Source organism: Tachyglossus aculeatus, chromosome 16 (genome assembly GCF_015852505.1).
Source record: "Tachyglossus aculeatus isolate mTacAcu1 chromosome 16, mTacAcu1.pri, whole genome shotgun sequence".
In the NCBI taxonomy this organism is placed as follows: Eukaryota; Metazoa; Chordata; class Mammalia; order Monotremata; family Tachyglossidae; genus Tachyglossus; species Tachyglossus aculeatus.
Window position 1 is genome coordinate 1,069,444 of NC_052081.1, and position 12,179 is coordinate 1,081,622.

Sequence of the window (12,179 nt, forward strand, 5' to 3'; positions counted from 1 at the left end):
CTACCATGTGCAGAGCACTCTACTGAGCACCTATCATGTACAGAACACTCTATGGAGCACCTATCATGTGCAGAACACTCTACTGAGCACCTACCATGTGCAGAGCACTCTACGGAGCACCTCCCATGTGCAGAGCACTGTTCTGAGCACCTACCTTGTGCAGAGCACTGTAATAATAATAATAATTATGATGGCATTTATTAAGTGCTTACTATGTGCAAAGCATTGTTCTAGGCGCTGACTGAGCACCTACCATGTGCAGAGCACTGTTCTGAGCACCTACCATGTGCAGAGCACTGTAATAATAATAATAATAATAATAATAATGGCATTTATTAAGCGCTTACTATGTGCAAAGCATTGTTCTAGGCGCTGACTGAGCACCTACCATGTGCAGAGCACTGTTCTGAGCACCTACCATGTGCAGAGCACTTTACTGAGCACCTATCGTGTGCAGAGCACTTTACTGAGCACCTACCCTGTGCAGAGCGCTGTTCTGAGCACCTACCATGCGGAGAGCACTATTCCGAATGCCTGCAATGTGCAGAGCACTCTACTGAGAATCTACCCTATGCAACATGCAGAGGTGGATGGAGAAGGCGTGGGATCCGAGAACCAGCCCCGAATGGCTCCCAGCATCTGGATTCTGGGTGCTGGGATCGGGTTGCCAGAGAGGAAATCAGATTGTGTTGGGAAAACGATAGCCAAGCCATAACTGCCTCTTAGCTTCCGCTCCCGGGAAACCTGGCCCACTGGCAGCCACGGGGCCCAGTCTGGGTTAGTCCAAGCTCCCTCCTGCCCAAAGCCCCTAAATTACGGCCTTGTCGGCTTGGGGTCCTCTGTCATGTGGAGGGAGATAATAATAATAATAATAATAATGACATTTATTAAGTGCTTACTGTGTGCAAAGCACGCTGGGAAGGTTACAAGGTGATCAGGTTGTCCCACAGGGGGCTCACAGTCTTAATCCCCATTTTACAGATGAGGCAACTGAGGCACAGAGAAGTGACTTGCCCAAAGTCACACAGCTGACAATTGGCGGAGCCGGGATTTGAACCTGTGAGATGAGTCCAAGATTCTGCCGGGGTGGGGGCCATCACCTGCCCAGCTCCCTGGGCTTGGACCTGCTGGCCGGTGGCCCTGGGCAGGCAGCTCTCATCCACGAGTGTGGGAACTGGGGCTGATGGGGAGTGGCCCCATTCTGGGGGGGCTGCTGACAGGGCACCCACGTCTGGGGCTTCCAGATCTGGTGGGGACCGGAAGGTCCCCAGTGATGGTCGTGGACACTTGGGAGCCAACAGGAAGGACAGAAGTGCGGTCCTGCCCTGGAGGAGGAGGTTCGGGCCTGAACCACAAACAGGTGTTTGGATTACGTGGGGCATCGCGCTAAGATTCCGCCGTGCAGTTCTTCACCCCGAGCTGGAGGCTGGGCCCATGGGGGTTCCTAAAAACGGGGGTTGGATGAGGCCTGAGGGCCAAATGATGGTCTGAGCCTCCCTGCTGGAGGCCCAGAGGGGCAGATGGGCCCACCCCAGACCCCTTGTCCATCCCTCACCATCCCAGCCCCTCCCTCTGGTTGAGTTGAGCCCCACTGTCCATCTCTTTCTGGCCAAGCCCAGCCCTTCTGTCCATGCCCCGCCGGCCCGGCCTCTCCATCTCCATGGCCGAGCCCGGGGAATGGATTGGAACCAAGACCCCCACAAGGCTAAAGCGCCACTCTAAACTCTTTCCCAGAGTCCGTGGGAACAGGAACGTTTCAGTTCACCATAAAAAACATCCACCAAACAAAGCCCGGAGGAAATGTCGGGGGATGCAGGAGACACTGGGAGAGATAAGCTTGACCTCAACTAGCCTGAGAAAGCCCTTTTTGAAATTGGGGGGTGATTTACGAGAGTGGGAGAGAGGAAGGGAGAGACACAGAGACAGTGAGAGAGAGAGAGATAGGAGCAGCAATGGAGAAGGCAGGGACAACAAGGGAGACTGTAAATTCCTTAGGGACAGGGAACATGTCTACCAACTTTTGTATTGTACTCTCCCAAGCGCTTAGTACAGCGCTCTGCACACAGTATGCATCCAATAAATACAACTGATTGATGGGGAGAGAAACAGAGCCTCTCTCATTAGGCTGTAATGGAAGTCGGGGAAATGACTCTTGCTTTAGACATATTCTCCAAAGCGCTTAGTATGATGCTCCACATTCGGTGAGTGCTCAATGTTTACCATTTCCAGATTGTCGGTTTGTTGGATGGAAGGATTAATGAATGAATTGATGGATAGAGAAATTGATGGATGGATGGATGGATGGATGAATGAGTAGGTTGATGGCCAGCCACAGTGGGCCTCTGTTCCTGCAGACCAACTGACTCATCTCCCTGGCCTGGCTGGGAGTTGCTTCAGGAGAAGGACCATTTGTCCTTCTTGAGGCTGGGTGGTCTGGGAAAGGGAGTGGGTAGACCAGCTAAACATCCTCCTTCTTCTGGGGACACCGAGAGCTCTGCACACAGGAAGTGCTCAATAAATACGATTGAATGAATGAATGAATGAATAATAGGGGACTAATAGGGGAATAATGATAATGATATGGGGATAATGATAATGAATAATAGGGGAAGCGGCGTGGCTCAATGGAAAGAGCACGGGCTTGGGAGTCAGAGGTCATGGGTTCAAATCCCAGCTCCGCCAATTGCCAGCTGTGTGACTTTGGGCAAGTCACTTAACTTCTCTGGGCCTCAGTTACCTCATCTGTAAAATGGGGATGAGGACTTTGAGCCCCACGTGGGACAAGCTGATCACCTTGTATCCTCCCCAGTGCTTAGAACAGTGCTTTGCCATCATTATTATTATTAATAAAGAAAAATGGCCACTGGCAAGAGGGGTGAAATAGAGATGGGAAGGAAGAGTGGGGAAGCAGGGTATGGTTCAGCAGTGTCCCCCTGACCACCCTCTCCCCCTCTGTGCCCTGTCCCTCCCACCTGGGATGCCCAGGACCCAGGCTCCTTCTCTCTCTCCCTGATGGTCCCCTTGCCCAGCACAGCCTAAGACCCAGTGCCCAGAAGCCAGCTCCCAAAGGCCAGGGCCCAGAGGCCAGCACCCAGAGCCTGCTGCTGCTCCCGGCTGCTGCTAAATTTGTTCAGCCGAGGAGGAAGCCAGGAATTCCATGTAGAAAGTGGCCATCTCTCTCTGGGAGGAATGTTTCCATGTGCGGAGGCTGGGAGTGGGGGTTGCCCACTGTCTCGGTCCTTCCAGATGAAGAGAGTGACAGCTGGGCCACAGTGACCCCAGGTAGCCCCAGGAATCTGGATCCTGACTCCTAACCTTGGTTCCCAGAACAGTGCGGTCTGCTCGGCCAGAACAAGGATCTTCCCTGGGCACGGTGGGGCTAAGCATGACCGGAGGCTAGGAAACGTCCCGCTGGAGGTGTGAGCCGTGTCTGCAGGAGGAGCGCTCCATGGGCCCGCCTGTGTGGGGAGACTGGATGGGCTGTCAGAGCGGGGCAACTTCTTCATGGAAGGTCTCGCAACAGTGCAACCTGGGATGCAGTTATGCCTAGCAAAAAGAGCCCGGTCCTGTCAGTTAGAGAAGCTGGGTTCTAATCCTGATTCTTCCGTATGACCCCCTGAAAGTCACTTCCTCACCTGTAAAATGGAGATTCAACCTCTGTTCTCCCTCCTACTTAGATTGTGAGCCCCAAATGGGACAGGAACTTTGTTTGATCTGATTAACTTGTATCTATCCCAATGCTTAGGACAGTGTTTGGTGTGTAATAAGCGCTTAACGCATACCGTGGTCCTCATCATCAACTGGGAGAAGTGATCGTGCAGGCTTCAATTCAGCTCTGACTCTGCCAAGCGCCGGGCCTGAGACAAGGTAATCAAGTTGGGCACAGGGCTCACGGTTCTAGCCGGAGAAAGAGCAGGGATTTTACCGCCATTTCAAAGAGCAGGAAACTGAGGCCCAGAGAGGTTCAGTGATGAATCCCAGGTCACACAGTAGGCCAGGGACAATGTTGGGACTAGAATCTGAGTCTTCTGGGTCTCTCCTTCTAGAATGTCAGCTCCTTGAGGGTAGAGATCATGTTTACCAACTCTTATTGTACTATCCTCTCCTAATCACTCAGTATAGAGCTCTGCACACAGTAAGCGCTCAATAAATACGGATAGATTGATCCTGACCCCCCAGATGTGGTCAATAATAATAACCGTGGCGTTTTTGAAGTTCTTTCTGTGTGCTGAGCACTGGGATAGAAAAAAGGCGCTCAGGTTGGACATAGTCCCTGTCCCACAGTCTAAGGGAGGAGGGAGAACAGATTTTCATATTAACCCCATTTTACAGATGAGGTAACTGAGGCTCAGAGAAGTGAAGGGACTTGCTCAAGGTCACAGGGGAGACAAGTAGTGGAGCCGGGATTGGAACCCAGGTCCCCTAATTCCCAGGCCTGGGCTCTTTCTGACGGGCCGCACTGCTTCCACCAGGCCAAATAGCCTTGCTGCAGGGCTTGGCCGTCCAGGGGCTAACCAGCAGTGGTTCCCGACGTGGTTTTTGCCCCAGGAGCCCTGGGGGCCTGGCTGGGGCCAGGCAGTACCTATTGCTGGCAGCCGCCGCCCACGGGACGGCCGGATGGGAACTCTCCTCTGTCCTCTGAGCGAGCGAGCACTGTTCTGCGGCAGCTGGGGCCGACCCGGGGCCAGTGGGGGAGGGGGCCGGGGGTCTTCCTCCGACTCCCCTGCCCCTCCCTGTCGCCTTGGGACAGCTGAGGCTTCGAAAGAAGACCGGAGAGGCCAGGAGAAGGGCTGCCTAGCCACCCCAGTCATCGCTGTCCGGCGGGAACGGGGGCTGAGGAATGGGTGCCCGCCGCCACCGCCACCGTCGGAATCTCCGGGTGGTCAGAGGTCGCCCTGAGATGCCGATAAAGATAGCCGGCCTCAGACGGAGAGTTGGTGTCCAAACCGGAGGAATTTGGAGGGAAATGCTTGTGGAGAGCCTCCCCTCCCCAGATAAGATCCATTCTGCTCTCAATCTCTGCCCTCACCCCCAGCCCTTCCTTCCCCCACACTGTCTCTGTCGCTCTCGCTCTCTGTCCCCGTTTCATTCTTGCTGCCCGCTCTTGTCCCCCATAGCTTCCTTTTCACCCCATCCCTCCTCCAGCCTCCACCTTAAAATATGGAGTCCCTAGGAGGGGGCTTGTTACCTCGCCTCGAGGGCCCTGGGAGCAGAATCAGAGCCGGAGCCTGACCTGAACAGGGGCGGAAATGAGGCTGGACCTGGAGTTGGAGCCAGAACTGAAGTTGGATCTGGAACTGGAGCTGGAGCTGCAGGCAGGCCGGGGCTGGGTCTGGAGCCAGAACTAGAGCTGGATCTGGAGCCGAAGCCAAAGTTGGAGCTAGGGGTGGAGGTGAACCTGGTGTTAAAACTAGAGCTGGATCTGGAGCTAGGCCGGAGCCAGAACTTCCTGACTCATAGGAGGGGTTTTTGCACCAGGTTGAGGTGGGGAGGGGGTCTCTTTGGTCACGGACGCCGGAAGGTGGTAGGGGAGGGGCAGCCGAGAGGCAGCGGTTCAGCCCCAGCCCTCTCCTGAGGTGGGGCCTCTTGTGGGGGGCCGGGCCCCCTGCCTCTGGGTCCCCCGGGGACCGTTGGGTGGATGGCAGAGAGACAGGCCCGGGAACACCCCCTCCCACCCTGGCCCCACTGCCCAGACAGAGAGGAGCCCTGGTCTTGCTAGCAACACTTCATCATCATCATCATCATCATCATCAATGGTATTTATTGAGGACTTACTATGGTCAGAGCACTGTACAAAGCACTTGGGAGAGGACTAAACACCAGAGATGGCAGACCCATTTCCTGCCCTTTCTGGCTCAGGATCCCACCTCAGCCCCCCTTGACTCGGCTCCCGGCCCTTCTAGTGTCGGCTGATCTCACCAGCATTGGCCACAACGCTGACATCATGCCGCTGCCCCCCACCCCACCACAGCCACACCACCACCAAAGTGCTTTGCACATAGTAAGCACTTAATAAATGCCATCATTATTATTATTATTATTATTATTACTGCCACCGCCACAGCCATACCACCTCCTCTGTCTCCTCCACGACAGTGCCAAGTATTCACGCCTCAGCGATGCCACCATGACCACCCCATCGTCACGGCCCCTGGCATGTTCACACCACCGCCAACTGAGTCTTGGGTCTTCTGGGTTGTTCCCCCCAGCCCGTGGAGCCTTCTCTTACCTCCATTAAAAACAATAATAATAATTATGATACTTGTTAAGGCCTTTCTTTGTGCCAGGCACTGTTCTAAGCGCTGGGGTAGATACAAGTTAATCAGGTTGGACATAATCCCTGTCCCACCTGGGGCTTACACTCTTTATCCCCATTTTACAGATGAGGTAACTGAGGTAAAGAGAAGTGAAGTGACTTGTTCAAGGTCACACAGCAGACCTGTGGTGGAGTTAAAATTCGAACCCGGGTCCTTCTGATTCCCAGGCCTGTGCTCTATCCACCAAGCCACACCGCTTCCATGGCCAGAGACCCCTTTTCCGGAGCCCCTTGGGAACTCTGGCTCCTGCTCCAGCCCCGGGCACACTGGGTGGTGGCAGTGAGCAGAGAAGAACCGGGAATCACCATTGAGATGGCAGCCCCCACCACAAGATGGTTCCATGCTTGAATTCCCACTTTAAAGCCCAGCTGGAAAAATTTCAGGCTTCGTTTCTGTTTCCTTCCTTCCCTTCTGCTTGACTGGGAACACCTTGAGGACAGGAATTATGTTTCTTACTTCTGTTGTATGTTCCTAAGCACCCAGAAAAATGCTCCATATACAGAAAGCACCCAATACAGTGTGCTTTGCCCATAGTAGATCCCTAAAACAGTGCTCTACCCAGTATAGGCACCCAATGGAAAGAGCACGAGCTTTGGAGTCAGAGGTCATGGATTCAAATCCTAGCTCTGCCAATTGTCTGCTGTGTGACTTTGGGCAAGTCACTTAACTTCTCCGTGCCTCAGTTACCTCAACTGTAAAATGGGGATTAAGACTGTGAGCCCCCCGTGGGACAACCTGATCACCTTGTAACCTCCCCAGTGCTTAGAACCGTGCTTTGAACATAGTAAGTGCTTAATAAATGCCATTATTATTATTATTGTTGTTGTACACAGTAGACACTCAGGACAGGATTCTGAACTCAGTAGGGTGCAGGAGGGGGATGAAAATGCCATAGAGAAAAAGTGAGGGGCTGAGACAAAGAGATATTGGGGCCCACACCACAAAGACAGGGACTCAGAGAGATAGGCCCAGAGAGACATCCAGAAAAATAGATACCTATTAGAAGAGAGGCAAAGACCAGAGAGAGAGAAACACACAGAGAAAGATAGGCCCGGAGAGGAGAGAACGACAGATACACAGAGACAGGAAGACACACACACAGATCTAGAGAGACTGTGAGCCCTCAGCACTTTGTTCCTCTACTTACCCACCAGGATCCCCAGTCAGCCGGGAGCCAGTTACTGGAACCAAGGTCAGCGGGGGGCCTGGTCTCCAAGCCCCCATCTGTGGGGAGCCAGTTATCTGAAGCCTGGAAGCAGGGGGTCGGTTATAGAAACCAGCTGGGGAGAGCCAGCCCAGATGACGGGAAGCTCAGATGATGGAAACCAGCAGGATTTTGCTCACTCAGACAGCCATTGCCCAATCAGGTTCATTTTTCCATTTGCCCCTTGAATAACTGCCCTTCGGAGGGTCGGATTGGGTCACTGATGGTCTGTTGGCCCTTTGAGCCCCGTGACGCCCCATGACCCCTAGTGAGCCCAGCCCAGGACCTCACCCTTGGACCATACGTGCTCCTCCTCAGACCGGGCGACCCAGCTGGTCATCCAAATCCCTTCCCGCTGGTCCGCCAGCCCCCAAACCGACCACTATCTCTGCCCACTGGTCTACCTTCTCCCACCCGAGCTCAGGGGCGCCACTCTGACTCATTCATTCATTCATTCAATCGTATTTATTGAGTGCTTACTGTGTGCAGAGCGCTGTACTAAGCACTTGGGAAGTACAAGTTGGCAACATATAGAGACGATCCCTACCCAACAGCGGGCTCACAGTCTAGAAGGATACAGCCTTCTGGGAGAGACACAGCCCGAGGGTCATCAAGAAGGATGTGTCTGTTTATTGTTATTTTGTACTCTAGCAAGTGCTTAGTACAGTTCTTTGCACACATTAAGCCCTCAACAAATACGATTGACTGAATTAATGAATGAATGACCATATGAGCGGCACTGGGGAACAGAAAAAGTGGCACAGAGGCTGCTGCTTCCTGGCTGAGCCCAGGGCAGCCCCCTACCATGGGGGTGTACAAACACAGGGAAGACTCCTCCCTGGGTCCTAGCCACCAGAGGGTTGGCATGGGTTAAGTTTGGTCCCACTTGCACAGGGCCCGACCCCCTCAAACTCGGGCCCACTGGGGTTAAGAGGACTGCAATCCAGCAGAAGATCTGGGTGACCCCACGTTTCCAAAATGGGGTTCCTGCCAGGGTGGGAGGAGCAAAGCTCCAATCACGATTTCACTCCCCCTACCTGCCCTCCTACCAATCTTCCCACACCCACGATGCCACCTCTGCCAGTCATCACGGAGTCGGCTGCCTTATCCGCACGATCCGGCTCTCTGGGAGAACTCCAGGGAGGAAGGCTGGAGGGGGCGGGGGGGGGGGGACGACAGGGGTTAAAGGTCAGTGGTAGCTCCAAATTTGCAGGAGAATCAAAGGCCAACTTTGGCTATATGGTTGTGGAGGATCAAAAATAAGCTGTAATCCCAAGTTTGAAGAGTCAAAGAGTAACCTTGTGCCAGACTGGGCAACTCCTGTGTGCAGAGCCCTGTCCTGGGAACCTGCTGGGTGCAGAGCTATGTACTGGGCACCTTCTGGGTGCAGAACTCTGTATTGGGTGCCTCCTCTGGACTGAGTTGTGAACTGACCAACCACTATGTGCAGAGCTCAGCACTGAGCACCTATTGTGTGCAGAGCTCTGTGTGCCCAATTCTAAGCTCCATACTGCTCTGAGGACATACTGTGTGCAGAGTCCTGAACTAGGTACCTGAGGAACACAATAATTAATAAAAATGATAATAATAACTGGGGTATTGGTTAAGCGCCTACTATGTGCCAAGCACTACACTAAGCACTGGAGTAGATACAAGATCAACAGGTCTTACGTGAGGCTTACAATCTAAGTAGAAGGGAGAACAGGTATTGAATCCCCATTTTGCAGATGAGGGATCTGAGGCATAGAGAAGTGAAGTGAATTGACCAAGGTAACAGAACTGGTAAGTGATGGAGCCAGGATTAGAATTCCTGTTCGCTGATTCCCAGGCCCATGCTCCTTCTGCTAGGCCACACCACTTCCCTGTCATGCAGTAGAAGAAGAAGAAGAAGATACAGTCCCTGCCCTCAAAAAGCTTAAAATTGATAGCAATTCTTTTGCAGGAGAAAGCAAGGAGGCAGGAAATCAGAGGAGCTCCCAGTTCTCCCTTGTTATATTGTTGTATTGCTCTCTCCCAAACACTCAGTACAGTGCTCGGCACACAGTAAGTGCTCAATAAATCCCACTGACTTTCCCAAAGCTTTTATCTCGCAGGTCGTACCGTTCATTCAGGGGTTTTCTGAATCCCCGAGCCCTCCCTGAGTCCTCCCCGTCCCAGCCCTCTGAGCTCAGGTCAGGCGCTGGTCACCGGAGGGCCCCTCTGACATCCAGCAGGGATTTCTCCATCATCCCATCTGCCTGCTGCCCAAACCTCCGAAGAATGGCCCCCCCAGCGACCGCAGGGCCAGGCCCCGGATTCTGTCACATCCTCAATCCGCCTCGTCTCCAGCCGCGAGACAGGTGCTCCGTCTCAAGCCTCGGCTCTGATTTGATCTGCCTTGGCTCTCTATTCCATGCGAGCTGTCTGAGTCAGCGGTGGTTTCTCGCACGTGGGCCTCCATCGCCAACTTCTCCCGGTCTTCTCTGTCCCATCAGTGAGGCGGGCCTTTGGGAAACGGCATTCATTCGTTTTCTTGAGCAGTTGCTATTTCGGACTTGGCTAAGCCTCCCCAGCTGTGTTCTGAGTGGGCCCGAGCCTTCTCTTGGCTGTCTCTCTCGGCACTGGCTCTGCCTGGCTTGGGAACGAGGAGCTGTTTTCAAAACCTGTCAATCAGTCAATCATATTTATTGAGTGCTTGCTATCAATCAATCAATCAATCAATCATATTTATAGAGCACTTACTGTGTGCAGAGCACTATACTAAGCACTTGGGAAGTACAAGTTGGCAACATATACAGTCCCTATCCAACAGTGGGCTCACAGTCTAGAAGGGGGGACAGAGAACAAAACCAAACATAATAAAACAAAATAAAATAAATAGAATAGATATGTACAAGTAAAATAAATAAATAAATAAATAAATAAATAGAGTAATAAATATGTTCAAACATATATACATATATACAGGTGCTGTGGGGAAGGGAAGGAGGTAAGACGGGGGGATGGAGAGGGGTACGAGGGGGAGAGTGCTATGTGTAGAGCACTCTACTAAGCGCTTGAAAGAGTACAATATAACTATATCATAGACACATTCCCTGCCCAAAGTGAAAAGTCTAGAGGGGGAGACAGATGTTAGGCAGCATGATGTAGTGGATAGAGCCTGGGCCTGGGATCCTGGAATTCTGGCTCCACCACTTGTCTGCTGTGTGTCCTTAGGCAAGTCACTTTACTTCTCTGTGCCTCAATTACTTCACCTGTAAAATAGGGATTAAGACTGTGAGCCCCATGTGGGACAGTCTGATAACCTTGCATAAATCCCAGTGCTTAGAACAGTGCTTGGCACTTAGTAAGTGCTAAACAAATACCATCATTATTCTTATTCTCTGTGCCTTAGTTATCTCGTCTGTAAAATGGGAATTGAGACAGCCACACGTGGGACAGGGACTGTGTCCAACCTGATTTGCTTATATCCACCCCAGCTCTTAGTACAGTGCCTGACACATAGTAAGCACTTAACAAATCTATCTATCTATCTATCTATCTATCTATCTATCTATCTATCTATCGATCTATCTATCTAATCTATCTATCTATCTATCTGTCTATCTACCTTTCTATCTATCACCTATCTGTATATATGTGTATACCTGTATATGTGTATATATGTTTGTACATATTTATTACTCTATGTATTTATTTATTTTACTTGTACATACTTATTTTATTTATTTTATTTTGTTAATATGTTTTGTTTTGTTGTCTGTCTCCCCCTTCTAGACTGTGAGTCCGCTGTTGGGTAGAGACGGTCTCTATAGGTTGCCAACTTGTACTTCCCAAGTGCTTGGTACAGTGCTCTGCACACAGTAAGCGCTCAATAAATACGATTGAATGAATGAATGAATGAATCTATCTTTTTATTTACATTGTCTGTCTAGATTGTGAGCTCCTTGTTGGCAGGAATGTGTCTGTTTGTTGTTATATTGTACTCTCCCAAGCACTTAATACAGTGCTTTGCACACAATAAGCTCTCAATAAATACGATTGAATGAACAAAATGTCATTATTATTATTTACATAAAAAAGACAGATTTTCATTCAGTCGTATTTATTGAGCGCTAACTGTGTGCAGAGCACTGTACTAAGCCCTTGGAGAGTATAAGTCGGCAACAAATAGAGACAATCCCTACCCCAAAATGGGCTCCCAGTCTAGCAGCTATGGAGAGATGTGGACATAAGTGTTTTGGGGCTGGGACGCGGGGGTGGGTGTGAATCAGGGGGCAAGTCAGGGCGACACAGAAGGGGGTGGGAGAAGAGGAAAGGAGGGCTGAGTCAGGGAGGGCCTCTTGGAGGAGACGTTGGAGCGGGATGGCCCGCCAGGGTTGGGCGGCCATCCAGTGGCCAAACGCTTGCCATGTCCCGGGAGGGGCGGGGGGGCAGAGTTGGGGTTCGGCGCCCTTTTCGGGGATCCCTCCCCCTCCGGGAGTTGTGGCCCAGGGCTTCACAAACCCTCGCCTTCATCCCCTGCCAACGCTTTCTTCTTCAAATGGTACTTGGTAAGCGCTTACTACGTGCCAGGCACCGTACTAAGCGCTGGGTTAGATGCAAGCTGGTCAAGTTGGACACAGTCCATGTCATTCGTTCATTAATTCCGTCGTATTTATTGAGCACTCACTGTGTGC